This window comes from Mastigoproctus giganteus, chromosome 2 (assembly GCF_048544385.1).
Source record: "Mastigoproctus giganteus isolate SK-2022 chromosome 2, ASM4854438v1, whole genome shotgun sequence".
Classification (NCBI taxonomy): Eukaryota; Metazoa; Arthropoda; class Arachnida; order Uropygi; family Thelyphonidae; genus Mastigoproctus; species Mastigoproctus giganteus.
In genome coordinates this window covers 64,464,137-64,475,412 of record NC_143576.1, presented here as the reverse complement: position 1 = coordinate 64,475,412, position 11,276 = coordinate 64,464,137, and positions in this window count along the sequence as shown.

Below are 11,276 nucleotides of genomic sequence, written 5' to 3'. Positions count from 1 at the left end.
CACTGATTGTAATAACTGGAGGCATCATGCTCACTTTGGTTCCCATCAAGGTCTTCTGTATTTTCTTAAGTTAAACAGCTACAAACTGGAGCTGATGAAACCCTGTGAGAAGAGCAAGCCGGATTCCACCACAGGCGATTGTGCAGTGAACAAATCCTCACACTGCACAATATCATTGAACAGAGTGTCTAATTCCAACTGCTGCTGTCAATTAACTTTATAGATTTGAAACAGCATTCAACAGCACACACAAAGAGTTGCTGTGGAGTCGCATGGAAATGTATGGTATCCCTCACAGCTACATCAGTCTAGTACCTCTACCTGAACTCCAGTTGCTGCGTGAAGACTAACACCGGTACCACCGATTTCTTCAATATCAACACTGGCATACGACAGGGTTGCATTCTTTCACTCTTTTTGTTCCTTCTGACCGTGGACTTCGTCATATGGAAAGCATTGACTGGGCTGAATCTGGGCATCCCATGGAATCCAGTCTTGCCCCATGGATCTGGACTTTGCAGACAACATTGTATAGCTAGCAGAAACAAGATTATGGCTACACATAATCACGAATTTGGAGACAGTGGCTGTTAAAATTGGGATGAGGATAAGTGATAATAAAACAAAGGTCATGCAGATTGGCATTGCTCAAATGGACACACAAATTGTTGTTGGCCATCAACTTGTTGAGGAAGTACACCAGTTCGCCTACCTTGGCAGCATATTGTCTAGCGATGGAAGCACCAATATGGATATCAACTGCAGAACTGGTAAAGGGTCGACAATGTTTCAGTAACTGTGCCTAATTTGATTGACTACAGCGATTAATACCATTATGAAGATCTGATTCTATAGCACTGTTGTTTTTCCAGCTGTGATCCATGCCAGTGAAACATGGAAGATCACAGCTCGAACAGCATGGAAACTCAACGTGTTCCATCAGTGATGCTTATGAAGAATACTTGGTATTACTTACCATGACTACATTACCAATAACAAAATCCTAAGAAGAAGTGGGCTGCACAGTCTGCAAGACATTGTGACAGAATGCAGGATGCACCTTGCTGGAAAGACATTCTGCACCTACCAGACTAGCAGCACACAAAGACCACAATGCGATGGATACCATGTAACGGGAAGAGGAAGAGAGGCAGGCCACCCAAGAGTTGGTGCATGATATTCTAAGAAGACTTCTAAAGCATTAGTATCATGTGGGAAGAAGCAGGAGCCATTGCAGCTGATGGAGCCTACTGGAGAACACTTGCTGCTCAATGTGCCCAGGTGCACAGGCAGACCTAAGTCGAAGTCTGTAATTCTATGCAGTCAAATATCATGATTTTAATTTGGAAAATAAAAAGAAAAAATCATTATTCATTTTTTAAGTGCATTTGCATACACATATCTATCTATATGTATGCTAAACACCTATTGTGTTCACTATTTCTTTGTTTATCAACATGTAACAGCGTGATTCCCAGTGGATGAAGTTTCATGAAATTTTATATTTAGTTCTTTTAGAAAGATCTGTTGTGCCATTTCAAATTTCATTAAAATTAGACTAATAGAAATCTGGAAATATTATTATTTTTTTCTATATAGATTGCATGGAAAAAAGACATTCATAGATTAAATGCAGTTTTAATGCAGTATTGTTAGATTTAGACAGGCCATGCACACTTCACATCTATTCTTATGTAAGACTGTGAACATAGGCAAATTTTCTTTTGTGAAACACACACACCGTATCTCCTTACCAATTAAGATTAATTGATATGAAAATAACTGTTTACTTTTTACTAATATTAATCACAAAAAAAATAAAATGCATTTCAGTGCATTGCAGTGCATACATTAACTTGTTTTGTATAAAATCTACTTGCACTCTACTTATTCTAGTTAAAAAAAACTTAAATTGGTAAATGTCATTTATGAAGAACAATAGTGGGTATAGTTAGGGTTGGATTAAAGCTAAAACTAACTAAGCAGCAGTACAGGGACAAATATTTTAAAAATGTTGAAAATTAACAAGAAATATATGTAAAATAATGAAAAACATCTCTTTTAATTTTTAAAATATTGGTTAATGAAAGCTTCTGTTTAAGTGCTTGATTAATGAAACTTAAATTCATTTCCAGATATCTGCTCCAACTTTAAAATCTATCTTCCCCAAACCTGGAAATCATTGTTTGTGCTTAAGTTCGTCTAGTTGTCAGCAACAGTCCTGTTGAAAGATCCTCAGGACTTTCAAGGTACAAAATAAATTTATAGCTAATACAACACAAGAACTTTTAAATTTGCTCTTGTTATTAAAATTGAAGTAACATCCAGCCTTGATTATGACAAAGTAATAAATCAATTCACTTCTTTAAAAGCTAGGACAAATGCCTTAAATTAATATCCTAAAAATCATTAATTTTGTTACTATTTCTTAATATTTTACTGTGCAAGGTTTTAATTTTGCTTCTTGTTTGATTTCATGAGTTTCTTGCATTTAAATATCCTATGTCAGTTCTGTTGTCTGATCAATCTGATTGGATACTATGATGCAGTAACAAAGGTACTGAATGCAAAAAAAATAATTTTTATATCATATTAGTGTTAGTAGCGGCAAATGATGCAAGAAAGCAAGCTGCATCAGGAAAAAATAAAATAAAATCCCATTTCATCTATCCATCCTCTCCAATAGTTTGACTAGTTCTTCCTTGAATTTATTCAAACTATCCACTTCTGCAAAAACAGTTGGAAGCTTGTTCCAGCACTTAGATTTCAGGAAAGCTTTTGAGACTGTTGCGCATAAAAAGACTGTACACTGCTCCAAATTAGAGCAATGTGTCATTAAGAGCATGTTACTGTTCTGGATAAAGGGATGGTTGAGGGAGAGAAGACAGTGGTTATTAATGGACACTGTTATTGATTAATGGACACTGCTTGTCATGGACTAATGTTATTAGTGTAGTGCCCCAGAGTTCCAGTACTGGGCCCATTGTTGTTTTCTATCATTAATAGATATTGATGTTGTCATCAATATCTATTAATGATACTGATGAATGCATATCAGGCTTAATGTCTGAGTTTTTGGATGAACAAGGAGGGTTGGCATAGTGGTTAATGACAGTAATCAAAGTAAGCTGCTGCAACAATATCAAAAAAATTAAGCTGATGGACTGATAAATGATAGTTGTGATAAATGATAAATGGTAGTTGAAATTTAACAGTGACAAATTCAAAGACAGATAAGTTAAATCCCAGATTAACATATCAACATTGTGGTACCACACTCAGGGTGGTGGAAAATGAAAAAGATCTGAGGCACAGTCAGATAATTTCATATCTGACTCTGCAGTCAGATATGAAGTTCTCTGAGCAATGCAACAAGCTGCAAGGAGGTTTTGTAGGAGGTTTTGAGCTCATCGGGTTTTGTATACAGGAACTTTGCTAGAAGGGATAAAACTTTGATTATCTCATTTTGTATAATGGAAAATGGTTAGGCTGCATCTTAAGTACTGCATACAGGTCTGGAGGCCTCATTTGAGGAAGGATGAAAATCTGCTGGAAAACAACTGCATAGAAAGGCAACACGAAAGGGTAGTCTTACCCAGGAAGTATTAATATTGGCAAATGATGCAAAAAAGCAAGTTTATATATCATCAGCCAAAAGAAAAAAAAAATTCCCATTTCGCTTATCCATCCCCTCAATAGTTTGTCTACTAGTTTTTCCTTGATTTTTTTCAAATTATCCACTATCCTATCCATTTCTCATCCCAATGGCTCAGTTCTGCAAATTGCAGCATCTGAAGACAAGGCATCTGCGAGGTGATCTAATGGAAGTATTGGTATGGATGTTTTAGGGCACAAGGGCAACTGGGCCAAAATGTGTCTATTCTTACGTTATATTTTTACGTTATATTTTACTTAATTGGTCTGATTTTTGCATCATAGGAATTCATGTATTCGTATTTGCTTGAAGAAGCTAAATAGCTCATTTAGATTCTCATTATTTCCAATAATATGGACGAGTAATATAGGTTCTTCCAGACTTGACAGTGAAAGGGAAGCACTTTTTCTGATATGATCATAATGTGTACAATTTAGGAGTATATGTCTGATTGTGAGTCGTGATGAACAGTGCATGCATAGAGGTGGGTCATCCCCCACGAGCAGGTACATATGGGTTGGGTATGTATGCCCTATACGTAATCTCACTAGTATAACCTCTTCTTGTCTGTTTTGCCTGTAGCTAGAATTCCATAATTCTGGTTTTGTCACAAATAAACAACAAATTGATTTAAACAATTTGTTGTTTATTTGTGACTTCCAGGTCTCGGACCACTGTATTGTACAGATTTTTTTAATATGCTTTAAATAATCTATACATGGCACTTGGTATATTGCTGGTGTTGTACTGTTCAATTGTTTGGCTGCCTGATCTGCTCTCTCATTACCTGTGATACCAGAATGCCCTGGGATCCAGCAAAATTTCACTGAGTGATTTTTACTTCATAGATGATTTAAACAGGATAAGATTTGTTTTATGATGGAATGTGATTTATGATAAGATTTGTTTTATGATGGCAACTGCACTCATGGAATCGGTATAGATTACACTGCTAGCATTGTGAAAACTATTAATATTCTATAAGGCTAATTTTATTGCGTATAATTCTGCTACATTCAATCAGTATGATATGGAAAGTGTAAAAGAAGAAAAGACAGCTGCAGCCAACAGCAGAGTCTGTTTCTGAACCATCTGTGTATATTAGGGAACTCTGAGCATCCTTGAGTGCATGGCTTTTATGAAGTTGTTTAATACTTCAATTTTCGAGACATTTTTTACCCCATTTATGAAAATAGGTATCACAGTGAATGAGATTTACAGACCAGGGTGGATCAGGTACATCGGTCTCTTAATGTATATTGTCAAATTGAAAGTTCCAGATATGCAATAAATCTTTCAGATGAATACCAGTGGATCTATTTTCTGCCGGTTTGCTGTTGTTGAATGCATTCCATTCTGGGTTGAAAAGCATTGGTCAAAGAGGATGGGCTGGAAGACTGAATTTTGGCTGCATAATAGAGGAACAGCATTTTCCTTCTAAAGTGAAGTGGAGGTTCATATGCCTCTTACATAAAGACTTTGGACAGGGGATGTTCTAAACGCTCCTAGAGCAGTTCAGAGGGCACTGTGTTGAATGGTATTGATTCTAATCAGTGCACTTTTCCTAGCCGAGTCATAGACAACAGCACCATAATCTAGACGAGACCTGATAAGTGCATGATACAGATGTAGAAGAGCATATCTATTGGCACCCCATTTTGTGGCAGAAATGGATCTGAGCAAGTTAAATTTTTTCAGGCAGGCAGTTCGGAGATATGTTATGTGAGAAACAAAGTTAAGTTTAGTGTCCAACATTAAACCTAAGAAATGAAGATTACTGGTGAGAGGGATTAGGTGATTCTTTAGCTGAAGTTCTAGTTCTAGTTCTAGTTCTGGATGCAGTTTGCATTTTTTGCAGAAGTGAATTGCAACTGTTTTTTGTTTAGACATACGATATTCATTTTGAATTGTCCATATTTCTAGCTTATTTAGGGATAGTTGTAGCTGTCTTTCAATGGTATGAATATTTTTTGCAAGATATAGTGAGATCATCAGTATACATATGTAGTTCTACTGTATTGGGAATGTTCTGAGTTATGTTGTTCAGCTTAAGTGAAAAAAGAGTAGCACTAAGTATTGATCCTTGTGGGACCCCTTCTTCTTGAGTAAAGATACAGGAAAGCACTGTTTGGTAACATACTTGAGAGGGTCTGTGTTGAAGAAAGTTTTGAATGAATTTTGGTAAATGTCCTCGTAATCCTAGGGAGTGAAGTTCTCGCAATATGCCATACCTCCAGGTTATATCAAAAGCCTTTTCAATATTCAAACTTACCATTACAAGATGTTCATTTTTTACATAAGCGTAATGCTTATGTAAAAAATATTAGTCTCTGCTTTCACCATGAGATCTATTTTGTCGGAATACAAACTGATTGTTGTTTAGCAGCTTGTCAGAGTCAAGAACCCAGGTAAGTCGTCTGTGTATCATCCTTTCTAGAGTCTTACCTAGACAACTGGTAACAATTAGTCAGTAATTTTGTGGGAGTGATTGATCTTTTCCTGGTTTGGGAAAGGCTAAAATAATGGAATGATGCCAGGTAGAGGGATATGTACCTTCAAGAAAGATCCGGTTAAAGAAAGTTATCAGTAAATTCAAATCTGCATTGTTTAAATGTTTTAGCATTACATAAAAGATTCCATCACCTCGAGGAGTGCTATTAGGTATATATTTAATGCTGTTGGCAGTTCAAGTAGACAAAGGTTGACTGTAGGCAAGAGACTGAATAGCTTGGAAATTCATCTTGTATCTTTCTGCTAAAGCTTTGATTTGTAGAAAGGAAGCAATAAGTTCATCATCTTGTTGATCAATTCGGCCCTGGAAAGACTATGCAAGGCTCAAGGGGAAGAATTTTTTTCAGCCTGGTCTGTACTTGTTAACAGAAAGGACTACTTCTACAGGGATGGAATACACTTAAATAGAAAGGGTCCAAGAATATTTGCTGATGCTATCGAGGCAATGTTAGGTGGGTCAGAAAACTGCTAGCTGGGGGGGGGGGATACAAGGACTAATAGATTAACAGTAGCCACTGGCAGAGGTGAAAGTGTGAAAGTGATTCTTGCACTGCTTCTATTGGAATGAGCAGAAGCCTGGAAAACAAGATGCAGGATATTTCAAAGACTGCTGGGAGCCATTGTGGTACAAGTAAACACATGGGTTGTGTTAGGGTAGCTAAGAAAAAGAACAGGTGCATGTATACTTGCGTGTACACCAATGCTAGGAGTTTGGTAAATAAATTTGATGAATTTGAGGTATTGCTCAAAGCATCAAAGGCGGATATTGTTGGGATATCAGAGACGTGGTGTCACACATATATAAGGAATGCAGAACTGGAATTTGGGGAGTACAACGTCTACAGAAAGGATAGACAGGATAGGAAGGGAGGAGGGGTTATACTATTAGTTAAGAAACACATAAAATCTAAGGAAGTGAAGCCAGTCGACATTGCTGGACAGTGCAGTGTCGAATCAGTTTGGTGTGACATAAGCATTGGGAGATCAAAATTGAGAGTAGGAGTGTGCTATAGGCCTAATGACTCTGATGAGTATAATAAGAAACTGTACAGGGAAAAAGAGTAGGCCAGTAAATCAGAGAGTCTTATAATGGGGGATTTTAATTTCCCAGATATTAACTGGAATTTGAGGTTGGTCACTCACACACTAGCAAGGCTTTTGTGGATTTATTGGATGATTGTTTTCTATATCAGCATGTTAGGGAGGCAACTAGAGGGAGTAATACTCTTGATTTGATTATCAGCAGTGATTCTTCATGCATTAAGAATCTGCAGATAAATGAACCACTAGGTGGCAGTGATCACAGTGTGCTGAAGTGGGATTTACTCAAAGAGGTAACTACCATTAGGGGTAAAGGGAAGGGTTATTGCTTTCGTAGAGGTGACTACGATGGTCTGAGACAGTATTTAAATTGTATACAGTGGGTATACAGAGTACTGTATACAGGTCTGGAGGCCCCATTTCAAGAAGGATGTAGAGCTGCTGGAATGAGTACAGAGAAGGGCAACAAGATTAGTGAATGGAACAAAGGGTTGCTCTTACGTAGAAAGGCTTAAGTTTTGCAAATTTTAATGTCTGGAGACTAGGCAACGGCGAGGTGATATGATAGAGGTGTATAAAGCCTTGAATGGTTTGAGCATGCTCAATGCTGATGGGATTCTTCCTCTTGCTTAGAATAATCACCTGAGAGGGCATAAATTCAAATTGAGGAAAGACAGATGTAGGATAGATGTGCGGAAATTTGCCTTTAGCCAGCGGGTGGTTGGTTGGTGGAACAGACTTCCATCCCTTGTTGTGGAAGTTGATAGCCTAAATAAATTTAAGGCTCAGCTGGATAGATATTTCGAATGAACGGAGGGGTGAAGTGGAAGTTTTTTTTTGGCTGATGCTGCATAAGCTTGCTTTCTTGCATCATGTGCCTCTACTAATTCTAATGCTAATGCTAAGTCAACTGAATGCTCTAAGGCAGTGAGTGCATCCAGTTGCTAAGTCAACTGGATGTACTCACTGCCTTAGAGTTAATATTCTTCTTAACTAAGGGCATACCAGGTGGGCAGGAGCAGCAGTGCGTAGCACACGCTTCTTGATTAGACCGGGGTTCGAGCTCGTGACTACCAAATACGGAGGATGCGGAAAGCTCAGGGAATGACCACTGCATATCCCCGGAGCAGTATGGCCTTAGTTGCTAATGCTCCTAAAAACCAAATAACAATAACTAAGAGCATAACTGCTCTACCTCTCCTGTCCCGTGTATATTATACTTCCCATATTCAAATTCAGCACCAGTTATATCTGAATGACACCATGGCTCTGCTATTCCTACAATGCCTGCATTTGATGACTTAATCAGTACTTCAAATTTATCTACAGTACTCCTATCATTAGTGTATATGCAAGTATAACTGCATGTGTTCATACTCTTACTTACCCTAACACAGCTCATGTATTCATTTGCTCCATGATGACCTACAGCAGGGCCTTAAATGCGAGACACTTTGCTTTCCAGGCTGCTGCACATACCAATAAAACAATGCAAGAATCATTTTCACCTCTGTGTGCTGCTCTAGTGAAACTATTAGTCTTGTTATTTTCCCAATTAGCAGTTTTCCAACTCACCTATCACTGCCTTGATAGCATCAGCAAATATTCTTGCCCCCTTTCTACTCATGTGTATCCCATCCTTGTAAAAACAGTCTCTCCTTTAATTCTGAACTTTTTGCCAACATTGCCCTGTACTATTAAGTAAGTCCTCAGAACTACTCTTATCATTAGTGCCAACATTTACAACAGTGCCACCTTTTGTGCCCTTAAAAAATGAAATCTTCTCTACAATGTCATCTACTTTTTCACCCGGCAGACATACCCTGGTCCTATTTCACCTATCCTTCTTGCGCAACATATTTTCCGTTTCCCTGACAGTACAGTCACTGACAATAACCAACTTTCTTGGCACAAGAATTTTCTGCTTTAGAGATTGCCACTGTGTTGTCTATTGCACAAGTGTGAGCGTGTTGAGTTTGGCAGCTGAGAGCTTGATGGGCCCCATTTTAATTCCATCGAGGGCATCTACCCTATGCTTCAATCCTACCCTACTCTGCTAATTCTTCGAATTAGATCTAAGTTTGATTTACTAAAACATTTAACTATACTATTTAATTCCAATAAAAAAAAACAAGAATAATTGAAGAATTCCATAATAATAAATAACCCTTAATTATTGTCTTTGCTGTCACAAAGAAGTGGTAAGAAAATAGCATGAAACGTTTGATTCCATTATATACATATTTCAAACTCAAAAATAAACATAATAATAATACCAACATAGGTTTTGAGTGTTTTATTATTTTCAATACTGTAACTTAGCATATTTTATATTTTAATGAGTATGAGAATACCATTGAATGTTTTTTTAAATAAAAACATCACTGAAAGAAGTGTTGAATGACTTATTATTTATTTAATAAATTCATTATCTTAATATATGCTAAAAATAATTTCATTAATAAAGAGTTTGTTTTTCAATTTTGAGATCTAAAAATGTGAGGAGAGGGTAAACTGCACTTTTGGGTTATGCAGAGCCTTAATATGGAACTTGTTACAGGAGTGTAATCAATAAATAAATTATTTTTGTAATTGTTATGACTGATATCCTGGTATAATTAAAATACCACTTAGAGAAAATCATTCTTTTGATTAAGAATATACTGTATGTCACTAGAAGAATTGCATCTTAAAAGGTACAAAGAGACATTCTAAATAGTATTCTGAGTGTGATTACTGAACATCTCACCAGTTATGTAAAAAATTAAAATGTAAAAGCGAATTCATGTGATTGTTTCACGCATCTTACATCTACATCTTCTTATAAATGGAAAAAAGAAGTAATAATAAAATATATTTAAAATAAGAATTTTAAAAAATTTAAAACATCGATATATTAATTTTTAATTAAGAAAAAGCGAATTCATGTGATTGTTTCACGCATCTTACATCTTCTTATAAATGGAAAAAAGAAGTAATAATAAAATATATTTAAAAGAAGAATTTTAAAAAATTTAAAACATCGATATATTAATTTTTAATTAAGAAAAATAGTTAAGTCTCAAAGCTTCATTTTTAGTAATATGCAGCTTTGGAACACCTCTCCCAATAAAAGAAAGCTTTATCAAAATATACTTTAAAATGAAATAATATCAATAAACAAGAATATTATAATTAGTATTAATATTAATTTTAGCTCAATGAGTACTCTTTTAATCAGGCCAAATGATTTAATCAAGAAGCAAACTTATTCTGCACCAGCCAAAGAAAATAAGAAATGAGATCACATTTGCTCATTACTAAAAAGTAATTACCTAATTCTGCCTTGAACTTTGTCAGACTGTTTATCTCAACTATCCTCAACTATCCTTTGTCAGCACAACACATTATTGTCTGCCATTTGTTTGGAGAGGTCTGGGTTATATTCTCGTAGAGGATGGGAAGACTTTTTCAAGTCCCTTTCGATCAAGGTGTAGTTAGCCAATCTTAGGTGGTGGGAGTAGAGTTCCCTATCATTTATTGAGTTATCTCAACCTGCACAACTTGAAAATCAGCCTACAAACACATACTTCTATATACAAAGTATATATGGATATGAGTGATAAGCTCTGATGCTATTAAATAGCAATTTGAATTTATCTAGCTCATCTACCTTGGGAGGAAGCATATTAAAATGACCAACAATATGCTGTTTGAAGGTTTAAAAATTATTTCATGAACTTCATGAGATAATTTTTAAATACTAAAATGAATAGCATAATAAGCAAAATATAGTGAAACCTTGATTGTCTGTGATAATGATGGGGAGTGGGATGTCAGTTAATAAAAAAAAAAAAAACACATATATATATATATATATATTTTTTTTTTTTTTTTTCACTATATATATATATATATATATTCACAATTTTTATGCAGTACAACTATTATAACTAACTGCAAAAGAAGTTAATCAGTTCACAGAAATGTAAAATTTGTTGTTAAAATAAATACACTTTCTATAAATACACTTAACCTACAAGAGAAATTTATCTATATATATGTAACCTAATTTTATGTTTTAAAGCAA